Here is a 15,256-nt window from a genome sequence, read left to right as displayed (position 1 = left end):
GGTCTCTGGCTGTGGGGAGTGGGGAAGGGCGAGGTGATCACCTGTGACGCGGTGTCCTGGCAAGCCTGGGGTTCCTCTGGGCAGACCTGGTCCTGTGGCATCCCTGCGTGGCGGCGGCTCCCCAGGCTGATGCGTGTGGGGTCTGGAGGTGATGGGGTTCGGGCCCTGTGCCGTCGGACTTGGGACTTGCGCCCTGGTGGCTGTTTTGCAGCAGGCATTTGGGGGGTCCATAGAGGGGCCAGCAGGGCTTTGGACACGGCTGTGAGAGGAGGCGGTGCCTGGGCAGAGCCGAGCGCCTGCGTGAGAGCTGGCCACGGGAGAGTGGAGCTTAGGGGCTCAGGCACAGGGCCGACTGGGGCCGTGAGAAGGGGTGGGGAAGCGGGGCAGGGGGTGCTGGCTACCCACCTGACCTTTGGCTGCCACGGGGAGTGTGGACCTCATCCCTGGTGGCCGCAGCGAGGGGCCGGATTGAGGGTTGGGCTTTGGCTTGGGTGGACCAAAGGCCAGGCTGTGCCAGGCGTGACGCGAACGTCCCTCGCTTTGGGAGGCTGGCAGGGGGTGGCCGAGCCCCCAGGAGGTTGGGGCAGCCTGGAGACACGTCAGAAAGTGATGTCCGGGGGCATCCATCCAGGCCTTTGCAGGGATTCCTGACTCTGCCTCTGCTCCTCGGTCACAGTGTTGTCACAGCTGGCAGAGCGGTCCTGCTGAATGAGGAAGGTCTGTCCCCACAGATGAGCCGTCACACGGGGACGGCCGCTTGTGGGCATGATGGGGCTCAGGCCTGGCTGTGGCAGGTGCATGTGTCCCCAGGCCTCTCTGCATCCTGCTCCAGGTGCACATCAGGCAGGAGCCGGGAGTGTCCTTCTGCCCTCCTGCGCCCTAGCCCACGAGGCACTGGGACGCTTCTGTAGTGACTTGCCGCGGGGAGAGTGGATTGGGGCAAACGGAGTCGGGTGGCCAGGCCGGTGCCCCCGTTTGGCAGTACTTCAGTAAGACTCGAAGCACGGGGACGTGGTGTGCGGATGGTGGCATGAGGTGGCTTGGGGAAGGGGTGTCCTGGTCAGAGGCAGCCTGTCCTGGCGCCAGGGCGCCCTGGAGGGCTGGATTCCTGGAGTGCCAGTGGGCATCTGCTGGGAGTCTGGCCTCCTCGTTGGGCCTGGAAGCAAGTGCTTGAGGAGCAAGTGCCGAGCTAGGTGTTGAGTGGGACAGGGTAAGAGCAGCCAGGGCCTGGGCCTCCTGTCACCCTCCGTGTCTGCCAGAGCTCCCTGTCCTAATGCTGGGACGGGCACTGAGGGGCTTGTGGGGCATCCTGGTGGGCACGCTTTGACCTCTTCAGCCCATGCTCCTGGGGTACATTTGCCGCTCTCCCCAGAGTTGAGCAGAGCTGGCCTTGATGGGGGCCTGGCCAGGCCTGGGCTGTCTCTGCTGCCGAGGAACCTGGTTTGGAGGCAGACAGGCCTGAGCCAGACCACAGCCATCCCCTGTAGCAGGCACCCCTGAGGAAGGAGCGCCATTCGGTTGAAGAACGCCTGTCTTGTGCGCTGAGGGCCTGCAGCTGAGGACCTCTCTCCAGATGGGGCAAGAGGGAGTCGACACCGGGGACCCTCCACACACACTGAGCTTTCCCTCCAGGCAGGTGGCCTGATGTGCTCTTACCAGCTCCCGGCAGGAGTGCCTGGTGTGCCTGGGGGCTGGGACGGGGGCTGGGACGGGGCTGGGACGGGGCTGGGACGGGGGCTGTCCGAGGCCGGGAACAGCCCAGCTGTGCACAGGCTTTTGACAGGAGCTGCTGGCTGAGTGCCACTGGGAGAGCAGGGCAACGGCCACAGGGGCAGCATCCTGGGGCCATGGGCTGGAGCTGGCATCCTCACATAGTGACACAGGCCAGGATGTTCGAAGATTCTCACTGCCTGCCAGGGGGACCATGGCCTGGAGGGTTAAGGAGAGGGGGATGCTGGGTCTGCAGGCTCAGGCCGTGCTTGCCCTATCTCATGCTTGTCGGCCTGGGACCACCGGTTTTCTCGTTGGGCCTAGAGCAGTCCCCGGTGCAGCCCAGTAGGGAGACTGCCTCCTGCCCCTACGGTGGGTGTGGTGCTATTGCGAGAGGAGGAGAAAGCTTGGGGCCAGGCAAGATGGGGGTGGGGGTGGGGTGGGGGGCTGACGCGGTCCCTGCCTTCATACTTCTCTCCACTAGGAGGTGAACCGGTCAGCTCGCTGTTGTAGATGGATGTGCTGACGTGGTGCAGAAGGCCCTGGGAGGGATGGGGAGGGATGGGGAGGGATGGGGAGGGTCCTGCCAGGGGAAGAGCCTGGAGAAGGCTGCCACTCACTCATCCACCCACCCACCCACCCATCCACCCACCCTCCATGCACCGTTCATTGTCTGTACATCCACCTGTTTATCACTTACGTGTTCTCCCGTCTGTCCTCCCCTCATCTGTTCTGTCGTGCGTCTATCTTCCATTCATGCTCTGTCCGTCTGTGCTCTCTACCCTTCAGCCAGCCACCCCCCGCCCCACCTAGCAACAAGCATGCAGCGAGTACATCTGGTGCGGGGAAGTGTGCTGGCTCCCGTGGGCGCTGTGGGTGCTGCAGCTGTGTTACAGCTGTGAGGACAAGCAGCTACCTGGGTCCTCGTAAATAACCTGGAAAGGTACTCTGAGGTGGAGAAAGTGCGCAGAGGAGAGGGAAGTGGGGTAGTGTAGTGGAGAGCTGTGGGGAGGGTGGTCAGCCCGAGCCAGGCAGCTGGCGTCTCCGAGGAGGTGACCTGTACACCGAGTTCCACGTGAAGAGAGAGGAGGGAAGTGCACCTCTGCAGGCGAAGGGCGCAGGTGGGAATGAGCTCTGCCGGGCGGGGCGCAGGAGCAGAGAGGTCCTGTGTGGCAGGCATCCGGGAGGGGGAGGGCGGGAGGGCGGGACCAGGTGATGGGAGGGAGAGCCCAGTAGGGCCACAGGGAGGGGAAGGGGTGGTTCTGGCTGCCTGAGAGGAGGGACCTCGGACCTGCATGAATGTGCTCAGGCATGGGGCCAGGTGGGGCAGGGCTGTGTTAGGGGCCCCAGGGCTGTGTTGGGGGCCCCAGCGGTGTCCAGCAGGCCTGTAGGGGGCAGTAAGCCAGGAAGAGCTCGCAGTAAGGTCTTGAATGTGGGGTCAAGGAGTGGGGTCCTCATTCTCAGAGGTGGGCAGGGAACTCCTGGAAGATGCTTGTGCACAGGCCTGAAATGCGGACGGGCAGGTCCAGACACCACCCTGAGAGCCTGAGCCTGGCAGAGGTGGTGGTGGCGGGGACAGGGGTGAGGACGAGCGTTTCCCAGGCTGAGGGCCACTAAGGAGTCAGTGGGAAGTCCCCAGGCCCCTTTCTGCTTCCGTCTCCTGTCTCCCTCTTTCCCTGCTCCATCTTCCTGGCCCCAGGCCCTGGGCTAGGGGCTCCTGGGCAAGCCCCAGCCAACTGCCGGCTGCGGGCCACGCAAGCTTTCGTGAGTGCTGTGCGCTTGTGGGGTGCAGACCAGGGGCTGCGGGGCTCAGGCCGGGGGGCAGTGCCTCCCTGCAGCGGACAGGCGACTTCCCGCCCAGACCACTGGCCCAGGTGTGGGCTGGCCCCGAGCCTGTAGGGGAGGGAGCTGACGCGGTGGGCGCTGCCCGGGGAGGAGGGGTGGGGGGACGACGACAGGGACCCCGACTGGCCCAGGCGGTCCCTTGTCACCCCGCCGGCCGCCGCCGGCCAGCAGAGGGCGCACTCGCCCCTCTTATCTCTCGGTCCACCTCTTTCTGGTAATTGATTGCCTAATTTCCTCTTTATGTGAAAGAAAGCAGATATCAAGTAATTTGCAGCAATAACCTGCTAATGCTAGGCCAGTATCGAAACTCCCCTGTTCATTTCAAGTGGCAGATAAAACACTAATACATAATTATCCTTGCAAATTGGATTGTTTTAAATAACCAAAAGGCTGTGGCCAGGAGAGAGCGATCCCATCTCCCTGGAGTTCCTGTTCCCGTGTAATTGCCGCGCTCAATCAATTTCCCTGGCATTAGAAATTCCATCACAATCAACATTAAGCTTTATTCATTGTGATGGCTAAGAGCCGGGCCATTTCTCCTCTTTTTCTTAACTGGCAAAATTAATCAGGGAAAAGATTTTAAACATTTACCCGCGCGAAAGAGGTCAGCTCTGCCACTATATTGCTCAGCAGATAAGGGGGCTAATAAAAAGAAAATTGAATTACTAATGATCACCAGGAACAGAGTATATAAAACCTGGCAATCGCCGGTTCAGGAAAAGGGAGAATCAATTTTCTTGGGACAAGGTGCGCTCATTTTTTATTTTGGCGCATATTATCAGCAATTTAATTTGAGAGCGCATAAACAGGAGGAAACAGTTAGGGAATAATGAGCCCGGAGGTGTAAAGTGCCGCAGGATATATGCTGTACACAATTTATTTGGCACAACAGATAATCGCTTTAATTGAATTCAAAACTGCATTGTTCAGCAGCCGTGTGGCCGCTGGTGCCTTGCGCCTTGGGGACCGAGCATTATGAAGATCCAGCCTGACTCCTCCTCCTGCTTTCCCGCCTCTGCCTCCCCTCCCCAGCTCCCCTGCTCGCAGACCCTCCTGCCCAGCTCACCTACAGTCAGACTTTGGTTGGGGGGTGAGGCAGGTGGCCTCATCACTACCCCCCCTCCCCGCCTCTGCCTCTAGCCTGCCTCCCTTCGCTTTATCTCCTGGTGATGAGTCTGTTGGCAGCCGGGGGGATTGAGGGATGATACCCAAGAAAGGGCCCAGGGGAGCCTCGTTTGCTGAGGACTGTTGGGGGGGTCTATCACATTTTGGCTGCACGGCACAGAGACCCTGCTTGACCTGTCGCAGGATGGACAGACACTGCAGAAAGCAGAGAGAAGAAAACCGTTTACAGACCTCAGGAATGGTTTCCGATTTCCCACCCATGTAATTGTGGCAATTAGCGATCCCAGCTTTGGTGTTTACAGCACACAGGGCTCACGTGGGCTCTTGCTCCACCGCGGGGCCAGCTCGGCTTGTCTCTGTCCACGCTGGGCCCAGTGCCATGACTCGGGCCACCCTGAGGCGGCAGGCTTGATGCGTGCCACCGAGCGTGGCTTCAGAGTGGGTACTTCCTGGCCCACACACACCTGTGCCCTAGGCCAGTATGCTCCAGAGTGGCCACAGGTCACGAGGTTCCCTCCAACCACTTGGCAATGTTGGCTTTTGTGTGCCACGGAGAAGCCATGGGTGGGTAGGTGTCACCTCCCAGAAGTCCCTTAGGTAGGAGGGTCCCTCTGGCTCACCTGCCCAGCACGGTGGGAGCCCTCCTTCCTCCCCTTGGGTCTGGGTCCTTGCGCAGAAGAGCGGCTAGTGTGGTGGGGGAGAGCGTGGGCCTGGGTGGTTGCTCAGGGCTGCAGGGGCAAGACCACAGGTGATGGGAAGAGCCCAGTTCTCAGTGGCCTCGGGCACATCGAGGGTTACCGAGGCTTTCACAGGAGCCAGGCCTTGCACCACCACTTTACCTTGGGTGAGAGCTTGCCACCCATCCCTCAGGCCCCGATCTTGGCCATGTGGTCTTGAGAAACTGCTGTCACCAATGTGCAGACCAGAAGTGGAGTGTCCACTCCCCAAAAAGGCAGCTGTGGTCTAAGACCCTTCTCTGGATCTTGCCAGGTCTTCACCATGCAGCCCCCACTGACAGTCCCCGTCCCCTGGTGGTGGCGTCCAGTGGGAAGCACCTCTGGCTGGGACGGCCCAGTGTTGGGCGGGCCACCTGCCACTCCAGCCAGAAGTGGGACCCCTAAGGGGCACCTGGGTGGCTCAGTTAAACGTCCGACTCTTGATTTTGGCTCAGGTCATGATCTTGGGGTCATGGGATTGAGCCCCACATTGGGCCATGAACTTAGTACTACGCCTGGGATTCTCTCTCTCTCTCTGCTTCTCCCCCCAGCGCCTGTACGCACCTGCTCATTTTCTCTTCTTTGAAATAATTCTTTTAAAGGTTTTATTTGTTTGAGACAGACAGAGAGCGCACAAGCAGGGGAAGGAGGCTGAGGGCGAGAGAGAAGCAGACTCCCAGCTGACTCCCTGCTGACTCGGGGCTTGATCCCAGGACCCCAAGGTTGTGACCTGAGCCGCAGGCAGACGCTTCAACTGAGCCACCCAGGAGCCCCTAAATAAAATATATATATATTTTTAAATTATTTATTTATTTATTTATTTATTTATTTATTTATGATAGTCACAGAGAGAGAGGCAGAGACACAGGCGGAGGAAGAAGCAGGCTCCATGCACCGGGAGCCAGACGTGGGATTCGATCCCGGGTCTCCAGGATCGCGTCCTGGGCCAAAGGCAGGCGCCAAACCGCTGCGCCACCCAGGGATCCCAATAAAATATTTTTTTTTTTTTAATTTTTTTTTTTTTTTTAGTTTTATTTATTTATGATAGTCACAGAGAGAGAGAGAGAGGCAGAGACACAGGCAGAGGGAGAAGCAGGCTCCATGCACCGGGAGCCTGACGTGGGATTCGATCCCGGGTCTCCAGGATCGCGCCCTGGGCCAAAGGCAGGCGCCAAACCGCTGCGCCACCCAGGGATCCCTCAATAAAATATTTTTTAAAAAAAAGAAGTGGGACACGCATTTCCTGTGTCCCAAGTTTGTACAAGGAAGTGCTCAGGGAGTTGTCCCCATGAGAGCTCCCAAGGGCCCTCCCGGCCCCTCCCCTAGCACTCACGAAGCCCCTTGGGTGGCCCTTGTACCTTCCCCCTCACCGCAGAGGGGGGCCACAGGGCTTGCTCAGCGGTGGATCTCTCCATCTCCCCGGGTCCCCATGGGCTGTCTTGCTCCTTGCCCACCCCCTCCTGGCTCCTTGGGGGCTGAGTGTCCCTGGCCCACTGTCCGGGGCTTGAAGGGCCTGCCTTGGGGCTCTGCCCGTGCTTCTGGAGAGGTCAGCGCGGGCCTTGTCAGACTCCTGGGCATCAGACATCCAGATGGGCTCACTTTGTGTGGGGCACTTGTGGGGTTCTTGCGGAGCAGGTGGCAGCTTGGAGGGCTCAGGCCACACCCACTGCTGCTTCTCTCCTCAAACAGCTGCCAGGGGAGCCTTCCTCCTCCGAAGGCTCTGGTGCCTGGAAGGGTCCAGCTCTCCCCACCTGCTGGGCCCTACCCCCTCCGGCCAGGGCGCCCAGTGACGGGGCAGGGGGTGAGCCAGGCAGCAGCATGGCAGCAGTACCCCTGCTTGGGCCGGGCTGTGTGGCTGCTGCTGGCCTCAAGGCTGCGGGCAGGCCAGGGGGCACGGGGAGCAGAGCCTCCTTACCCTGAGCCTCCACGGGAGGGAGGCACGTTCTCACCCCTGGTGCTCACGGGGTGCGTTGGGGTGATTGGCAGCAGAGGGGTCGCCGGCTTAGGGTGGCTGCACCCCCACCCTGCAGTGCAGCCGGGAGCTGGCTGGACCCTCTGAGCTGGTGGGCTTGCCGGGAGGCTGACCCTCGCGGAGTGCAGGCTGGCGGGTGGCACTCAGACTCAAGCACCCGGAGCAAAGAAGCCTGGGGGGGGAGGGGCACTGTGTGTCCAGGGCCAGCCTTTGGGGCGTGACACGGTGCTGGCCTCTTGGACCTTCTGTGGTGCTGGCTAGCTCTCCTCTACCGAGTTAGCCCGAAGCCACCCGTTCTAGCCTCGTGGGACCGGTGGGGGGGGGACCTGTTGACATCAGGGATGCCTCTCAGGCCCTATGTGACAGGTGGGGATGCTTGGCAGTTCTGGCCAAGCCTCAGGAGGGCCCTGACTCCCACCCCACCGCCGAGAGGAGGATGTAGACAGGCTCCCTGTGTCATGGCGTGGGGCCGGGGGGCGGGGGGAGGCCAGGGAGGGCCGGGGCTGGGTGGCTTCTGTCCCACTGAGTGCTGGGAAGCCAGCGAGCGTGTTGGGATCTTGCTGAGGGGCCCAGGTGAGGAGCCTCGCTGGCTTCCCGTTTCCACATGTGTAGCGGGGCCGAGGGCCGTTCAGGGGGCCACTGTGCTGGCCGCAGGAGCCGGGTGCTCAGGGCCTTGGGGCGGCCACGGAGGGACCCGCGTGCATGGGGTGACTCGCTGCCCCGCGGGGGGGTGGCTCGGTCTCACCAGGGCAAATGCAAAGAGCAGTTAAATCCGCGGTCCTGCTTTCATAGGGGAAGAGAAAGTGCTGAACTAGGCGCCGCGGAGTGGGCCACAGGGATCCCCGAGCCTCGTGGGAATCAGCAGCCGCGTCTGAGGCCTGGACTGGGCTTGTCGTGGCTGCAGGAATTCATTAGTTCCCGGGAGCCGGTGAGCGTGTGGCCTGCGCGGGGCCCCCCAGCCAGTTTCGGAGCCTCTAGGGAGGTCGTGACCCCCCCAGAGCTGGGACTCCCCGATGGGGCCATGGAGCTGAAGCCTGCCTGGCTGGGGAAGGGGGGTGTGTCCTCGGGACGGCTGGAGCTCGTGTCCCGGGGGAGCGGGAGCCCCCGCCGGTGGGCCTGGGTCTCTGGGTTGGGGCCAGCTAGGGCTGCTCCTGCTGTCTGATGACCGGGATGTGCTGAGGCTGGTCTGCCCCTAAGTCCCAGCCTCCTTGCCTGCTGAGCCCAGCCTGGTTTGAGAATCCCTCTCAGCCTGGGGGGCACCCTGGGGCCTGCCTGTCAGCGGGCGCTGGGCTGCAGGACGGTGGCTCTGCCCTACTGTCCCGGGCCCCCAGCTGCCACCCCAAGGCTCAGCCGTTCCTCCCGGTCCCGGTGCTCTTCTTGCCGCCCTTCAGGTGGTCTGTCCTGCCAGCTTCCCTGGGTCTAACCCCTCCCACCTCTGGGGAAGGGAGCCAGCCTCAGAGCCATCTGGTGAGAGGGCGTGGGTTCGCCTACCTCCTAGAGGTGGGGGTACAGCCTTTTAGGTCTCCGGAGGGTTGGCACCTTCTCTCCAGAGTGGTCACAGTGGTGCTGGGCACCCTCTCCAGGCCCTGGGGTCCATTCCTCCTCCTGGGCCCCTACCTCCTCCATCCCCCCTTGCCGGGGCACCTGCAGTGGCTCCGGGCCCTCCGTGTGCTCTGTGCTGGGGGATCCACGCAGGGCAGGGCCCCACGTGGATGTGCGTCCCCATCAGGGGGCCCCCGTGTTCCCACCTGACCTCAGGTTCCCAGCTTCCCGTGCTGGGCGTCTGCTGGCATGCTGGGGCGAGGCCCTAGCGGGAAGGGAGGTGCTGGTTCCCTTCGGTGTCTCCTGCTGAGTGCTGGGCTGGCGGGACAGGAGCAGGGGCGGGGCAGGGAAGGGAAGGCCTGTGGGAGGGCACACAGCTCAGCCAGTGCCTCCCGCCCCCCGCCGTGGGGCCGTTGTCCTCCTGCTGCTTGTTCCTCTCTGTGCCGTGTCTGCCCCCAGCAAGTGAATGTCCCTGTCACCGGGCCCTAAGCACTGCTAGGCACGTGGCCCAGTAAGGCCCCAGCAGCATGGGGGTAAAAAGGAGTGACGACAGCCCAGATGGGACTCTGGCCGAGAGAAGACGGAGGGACTGGCCAGCTGGTAGGGAGCCTGGGAGGGGGCACCTGGCTGGGCAGGGCTTCCCGAGGGCCAGAGGTGAGAGGAGCCCGGGGCACCGGGGGCACTCTGTGCAGAGGGCATGGTGCGTGCCCAGGGCAGGGGGCAGAGCTGTCGCATGCTGCCGCCCCCCCAGCCCTGGGAAGGCTGGCTTCAAGGTGTTAGTCCCTTGGGCTTCATCAGCCCTGTTAGCGATTTTCTGCTCTGCCTCCGCCATCAGGCTGCCAGGCCCCTTTACGTGGGTGGCTGTGCCCAGCACAGACCGGAGCTGTCCTGGGCACGGGGCTTGCGGGGAGGCTGCCCAGGAAGGGGAAAAGAGCCAAGAGAAGTTTGCTGGGTGACTGCTGTCTATGGTGAGCCCCAGGTGACCCAACTCCCAGAGGCAGAAAGTGAGGCTGGGGAGACACTGGGCCCCCCTCTGCGGGCAGCGGTCTGCATCAGTCTGTGCCCCCCTCTGTGGCCTGCAAGCCACACCCCCAGGATGGGCCAACCCTCTGGCTCCATGCCAGCTGCGGAGAGAACGCTGGGCAGCCCCACCAAGGCAGGCCAGGCCGGAGGAGGCCAGCAGTCCCAGGTGGGGATGGAGGCCCAGGGCTGCTGCACCCAGCTGAGTCCAGCCAGGCGAGGAGGTGGGCTGGGAGACGGGGTGGGGGACGGCCCCCCAGCCCCGCTCTTGTCTGCTGGCCCCACCCTGCGTCCTTGGTAAGAATCTGGTGCTGGCAGATGGCCAGGCTGCCGCCGTGCCTGTGTCCCGAGTGCTGGAATCCCAGTGCAGTGTCCAGGACACAGTGGGCACGCTGCTTGGTGCGGGCAGAGGCTCTCGGGCTGGGTGGCACCGGTGGGGCCTGGGCACCTCCCAGTGCCTCCTTTGTCCTGTGCTCATAGGGGCCGATGGCAGACCCCTGGCTCTGGGACTGAGGTGCCAGAGGAGCACTGTCCCCTCGGGGTTGATGAGGTCCACAAGAGCTGCCTGGGAGCGGGGGGCTCCTGAGGCCTGAGCGTTGGGGGTGGAATGCTTTCCTGCTGAAGACAGCTGGGTGAAGGAGAGGACACACGGAGGGACACGCTGTCCCCAGGCGGGGCCCTTGGTCCAGGCCTCTGGAGAGGGACTGGAGCTGAGCGCGGTAGGGCACAGTGGCCCTGTGGACTGTCCCTCTTCTGTGGGCTCTGCAGCCAGAGGGTAGTGTCTTTGGGGCCTGGCTGCATGGGAGAGGCAAGGTGAGGAGGCGGTTGCTCCCAGGGACCTGCTCGGACAGCCCTCTCCCCTGCACACCTCGGCCGGGCCCTGTGCGCCCCTGGCAGCGAGTGACACGCTGGACTCTACCTGTGAGACTCAGAGCCAGTGGTGTGGCCCCGGGTCAGGCCCGAGGGCCCTCCGCGGTTCCTCTGCTTGGCACAGGGGGGCTCGGAGCGGCCAAGGTGGGCATCTGGCAAGGGAGGTCTGGAAATGTGTCTCTCCTTTGGAGTTCTCTGTCCCCGGACTCTCCTGGGCCCTCGTGTTGTAGAGGGGAAGGTGCCGCGCGGGGCTGTCGTCGGGACCGGCCGGGCTGCGTCCCCCATGCCTCTTGTCCCCTGGGCTGTGAGGGGCGGGGGGGTGGGCAGCGGCCGCAGAGCCCCCCCACCCCGCTGGCTGCGGGGCGCTGGGCCTGGCTGGCGTGAATGCCCTCCCCCGGGCGCCCTGAGAGCGAGCCCCGAGGGCCGGCGGTGGGGAGCAGAGGCTGGGGCGGGCGGGGACCAGGCGCCTGGATGAAGGCCCCAGGTTCCTTGGGGGCGGGCCGTGCTAGGCTGCGTTCTCCTAGGCAGCCTTGTCCCGCCAGTGAATTATTCATGTTTTCCTCCGCATTTTTCCTCTGTTGTGACCCTGGGTTTTGTAGAAGGGCCTTGCGCTTCTGACCCGTGAGGGCTTGGAAGTGCTTCGTAGGCGCTGCCGGCCAGCTTCACGCGTGTGGGATTCGGCGGTGCAGCTGCCCTGCGGGGCTCCCCGGGGCTCCCGGCGCTCAGGCCGGCAGCAGGGGCCTTCCCGGAGCCGGGGGAGCCGGGGGGAGCCGGGGGGAGCCGGGGAGCCGGGGAGCCGGGCAGCCGCGTGCACGCCTTCCTCCGCGCCGGCCCGCCGGGCCTCTAGCGGTCAGTTCTGCGTTAAATGTTTTGAGGCCACTTAACTGAGGGCAGCCGGTTCAGAACTGTGGTATCTCCCGGTGGATGGAATCTTCTAAGGTCATGAAATGTTCTTTTTTATGTCCGGTACTGCTTCTCGCCCTTACAGGGCTATTTTCTCCGATGCAAGTCTAGCCACAGCGGCTTTGCTGGAGCCAGTGGTGTAAAACGTGTGCGAACACAGCCGCGCGTGTGTGTGACACGCGTGCTCCTGAGTGTTGTATGTGCAGTTGCGTGTTTACTTCAGCTTCTCTATTATGTTTGGGTGTTTTTTGTGTGCAGCAAATAGTTTTAATTGCAGTCTGAAATTGTTGTAAAGGAAGATTTAGTGCGCTCACGCTCGCCGTAATCCCCTACTTTGGTTTAAACGTCCTGTCTTCCTATAGGCTTTTTCTTTGTTCCACTCTTGTGCTCTTTTCTCTATTTCTTCTTGTTCCTTTTTTTTTTTTTTTTTAAGATTTTATTTATTTATTCATGAGAGACACACACACAGAGAGAGGCAGAGACACAGGCAGAGGGAGAAGCAGGCTCCATGCAGGGAGCCCGACGTGGGACTCGATCCCGGGACCCCAGGATCACGCCCTGGGCTGAAGGCAGGCGCTCAACTGCTGAGCCACCCAGGGATCCCCTTCTTCTGTTTTGTTTTTTTTTTTTTAAGCAGGCCCCACCGCCAGCGAGGGTGAGGCCACCTCACAGTGCTGAGATGGAGACCTGAGCTGAGATCAAGAGCTGCGCACTTAACGGCCTGAGACACCCAGGAGCCCCTCTGTCGTTGTTCCTTTAGGTGCCTATTTTAAATTCCGTTTTCCCCTCAGCTGGCTTACTATATGTTCTTTTTTTTTTTTTTTTTTTTTTAATTTTTATTTATTTATGATAGTCACAGTGAGAGAGAGAGGCAGAGACACAGGCAGAGGGAGAAGCAGGCTCCACGCACCGGGAGCCTGACGTGGGATTTGATCCCGGGTCTCCAGGATCGCGCCCTGGGCCAAAGGCAGGCACCAAACCGCTGCGCCACCCAGGGATCCCTACTATATGTTCTTTTATTCTTTTCTCAGTGGTCTCCCCAGAGGTTATAATGTGCGTTTTGTACTTACCGTTCTTGATACGGAGAGAGTTACCCTGTGGTTGCTGCCCAGGTAGCATGAGCTGCTTGGAGCACTGAGCTCTGTCCCCCCTCCCGCGTTCTGTGCTGTACCTGTCGTGGTCCTAATTCTCCCTCTGCCGCAGACTCCATGAGACGGTTCACACAGTCAGCATTTGCTCACATTTACCTGTGCATCTTTTCTGCCTTTTCTCTTTTCTTTTTTTTTCTGATTAAAGAACACCTCTTAACGTTTTCTTAAAAATTGCAGGTCTGCTGAGGACCTTTTCTCATCATAGGTGTTGGTCTGAACAGTCCTGGTTTTTGCCTTCATCCCCGAATGGTTTTCATGGGTGGAAAGCCTCAGGGCTGGCGGGTTCCCTTGCAGGCGGCCCAGGTGGGCTGGCCTCCCTTCGCCGGTGGCGCGGCGCTTCCCCTCTGGCTGTGCCGGCGCCTGCTGCGCGCGTGCTCGGTGCTCTTGTTAGGGCCCCGCTTGGGCTTTGTGGTATTTCTTGAATCTGTGGCCTGATGCTTTTCATCAGTTTGGGAAAACTCAACCATCATTCCTTCAGTACTGCTTTGACTCCGTTCTTGCTTTCTGGGGCCTCAGCGACCATTCTGTTAAACCTCTTCACTGTGTTCTGTGTTTCCTACGTTCTTTTCTGTATCTGTCATGGTTTTTTTCTGTCCACACTTTAATCTCGATGGTTTCTTCTCACTCATTTTCTAGGTTGCTGGTTGTCCATTCAGCTTTGTGTCATCTGCTGTTAAATCCATCTGTCGAGGATTGTTTGGTTTCAGTTATTTGTAAATTCTAAAGTTTCCATTTGTTTTATTTATTTATCTCATTTAACCTAATTATTCTTTTTTTTTTATTATTATTTATTTATGATAGTCATACAGAGAGAGAGAGAGAGAGAGAGGCAGAGACACAGGCAGAGGGAGAAGCAGGCTCCATGCACCGGGAGCCTGACGTGGGATTCGATCCCGGGTCTCCAGGATCGCGCCCTGGGCCAAAGGCAGGCGCCAAACCGCTGCGCCACCCAGGGATCCCTTAACCTAATTATTCTTTTTAAAGATTTTATTTATTTATTTGACACAGGGAGAGAGCACAAGCAGGGGAGAAGCAGGCTCCCCACTGAGCAGGGGGCCTGGTGCAGGGCTCCATCCCAGGACCCTGAGATCATGAAGGCAGACGCTTCACCGACGCTTCACCCAGGCACCCCTCCATTTGTCTTTTTTAAATTGTATCTAGGTCTCTGCCAAAATTTGCAATCTTGTTCTCAAGCCCTGGAACATATTAATCATATTTAAAGGCCATTTTTGTTTGTTTGTTTGTTCTTCTTTTAAGTGAACACTACACCCAATGTGGGGCTCAAGCTCATGACCCCAAGATTAAGAGTCATGTGCTCCACCGACTGAGCCTGCCGGGCGCCCCGGTCTGGTAATTTTGTATTGAGTGGTAGGATTGTGTGTGGAGTTGTGAGATAATTCAAGGATGGATGATGTTATCTTTCCCCAGACAAGATGTGGGGCCCTGCAGGGTGGTAGACGTGCAGAGTTCTGGGTGGTGTGGGGAGTGCATGTCCAGGAGTGAGAACAGGCTGCCTGCCAGTGGGCTGTGTCCTGCCTGGGGAGGGGCTATGTGCTGGGCCTGGGGCAGGCGTGTGGGTCCCTCGGCGGGGAGCTGCTGGCCCCAGCTCCCTTTGGACAGCACTGCCTGGGCTGCTTACTCTGCCAGCGGGAGGAGGGGTGCAGGGGGGGCATTGGGAGCCCACTTTCCCAGCTGCAGGATGAGTGCACTGGACTGCCCTTCCCGTGGCCAGTGTGTGATTGGCTGGGAGGAAGGATGACTGTCATCTTCCTGGTGACCTGCGTACTGGGGACCGCAGTGGTTCACTCACCTGTGTCCCCTGAGAAGTCTGGGGGTAGTGTGGACAGGGCAGCCTGTGGTCCTCCTGGATGGTGGCCTCCCTCCGGTAGGCTTCTCCTGGCCCCAGCTCCAATAGCCTTGCCCTGTGAGGATCGGAGCCTGTGTGGCGGAGGCGGGCATGCCTGGTATACAGTGCGGGCCATGGGGGCCGGGTGAGGAGCCTGAGGGCACACGCTGCCCAGGGTGGGCACTGAGTGGCTGAGTGGGCTTGAGTGACAGCTGGGGGGGTGCTTGTGCCAGCAGGCCCCGGGGGACAGTCCAGGAGTGTCTTGGGCCTCTCAGAGCGGCTCTGGGGCAGGGGGCCTCTGGCTCCCTCCCAGGACCTGACCTGAGCTGACTCCTCTTTGCCTGACCGACCTGACTCCTCTTTGCCTGGGAGGGGTGCTCTGTGGGAACGGGAGGGCCGGAAGGGTGGAGGGCTTCTCCCTGTGGGGGTGGGGGGCTAGGATGGGCCTCAGATTTTCTGAGCAGCTGGCCCTGCTCTCATAGCCCTCAGTGGCCAGAGCTGCTGGTGGCTGGGAGAGCGGGGGTCTAGGGACACTATACCTCTGCGCCGGGGGCCC

The 15,256-nt window shown here is 60.9% G+C and overlaps 1 protein-coding gene across 2 annotated transcripts in view; it reads left to right on the top strand.

Moving 5' to 3' along the window:
- The window catches only part of ZC3H3 (zinc finger CCCH-type containing 3), an 88,353-nt gene that overhangs the window by 5,533 nt on the left and 67,564 nt on the right, over positions 1–15,256 (top strand). The gene's annotated exons all lie outside the window — the stretch shown is intronic.

Source organism: Vulpes vulpes, unplaced genomic scaffold (genome assembly GCF_048418805.1).
Source record: "Vulpes vulpes isolate BD-2025 unplaced genomic scaffold, VulVul3 u000000671, whole genome shotgun sequence".
Classification (NCBI taxonomy): domain Eukaryota; kingdom Metazoa; phylum Chordata; class Mammalia; order Carnivora; family Canidae; genus Vulpes; species Vulpes vulpes.
The sequence above is the reverse complement of the archived record's forward strand: the minus strand, read 5'-3'. Positions and strand labels throughout refer to the sequence as shown.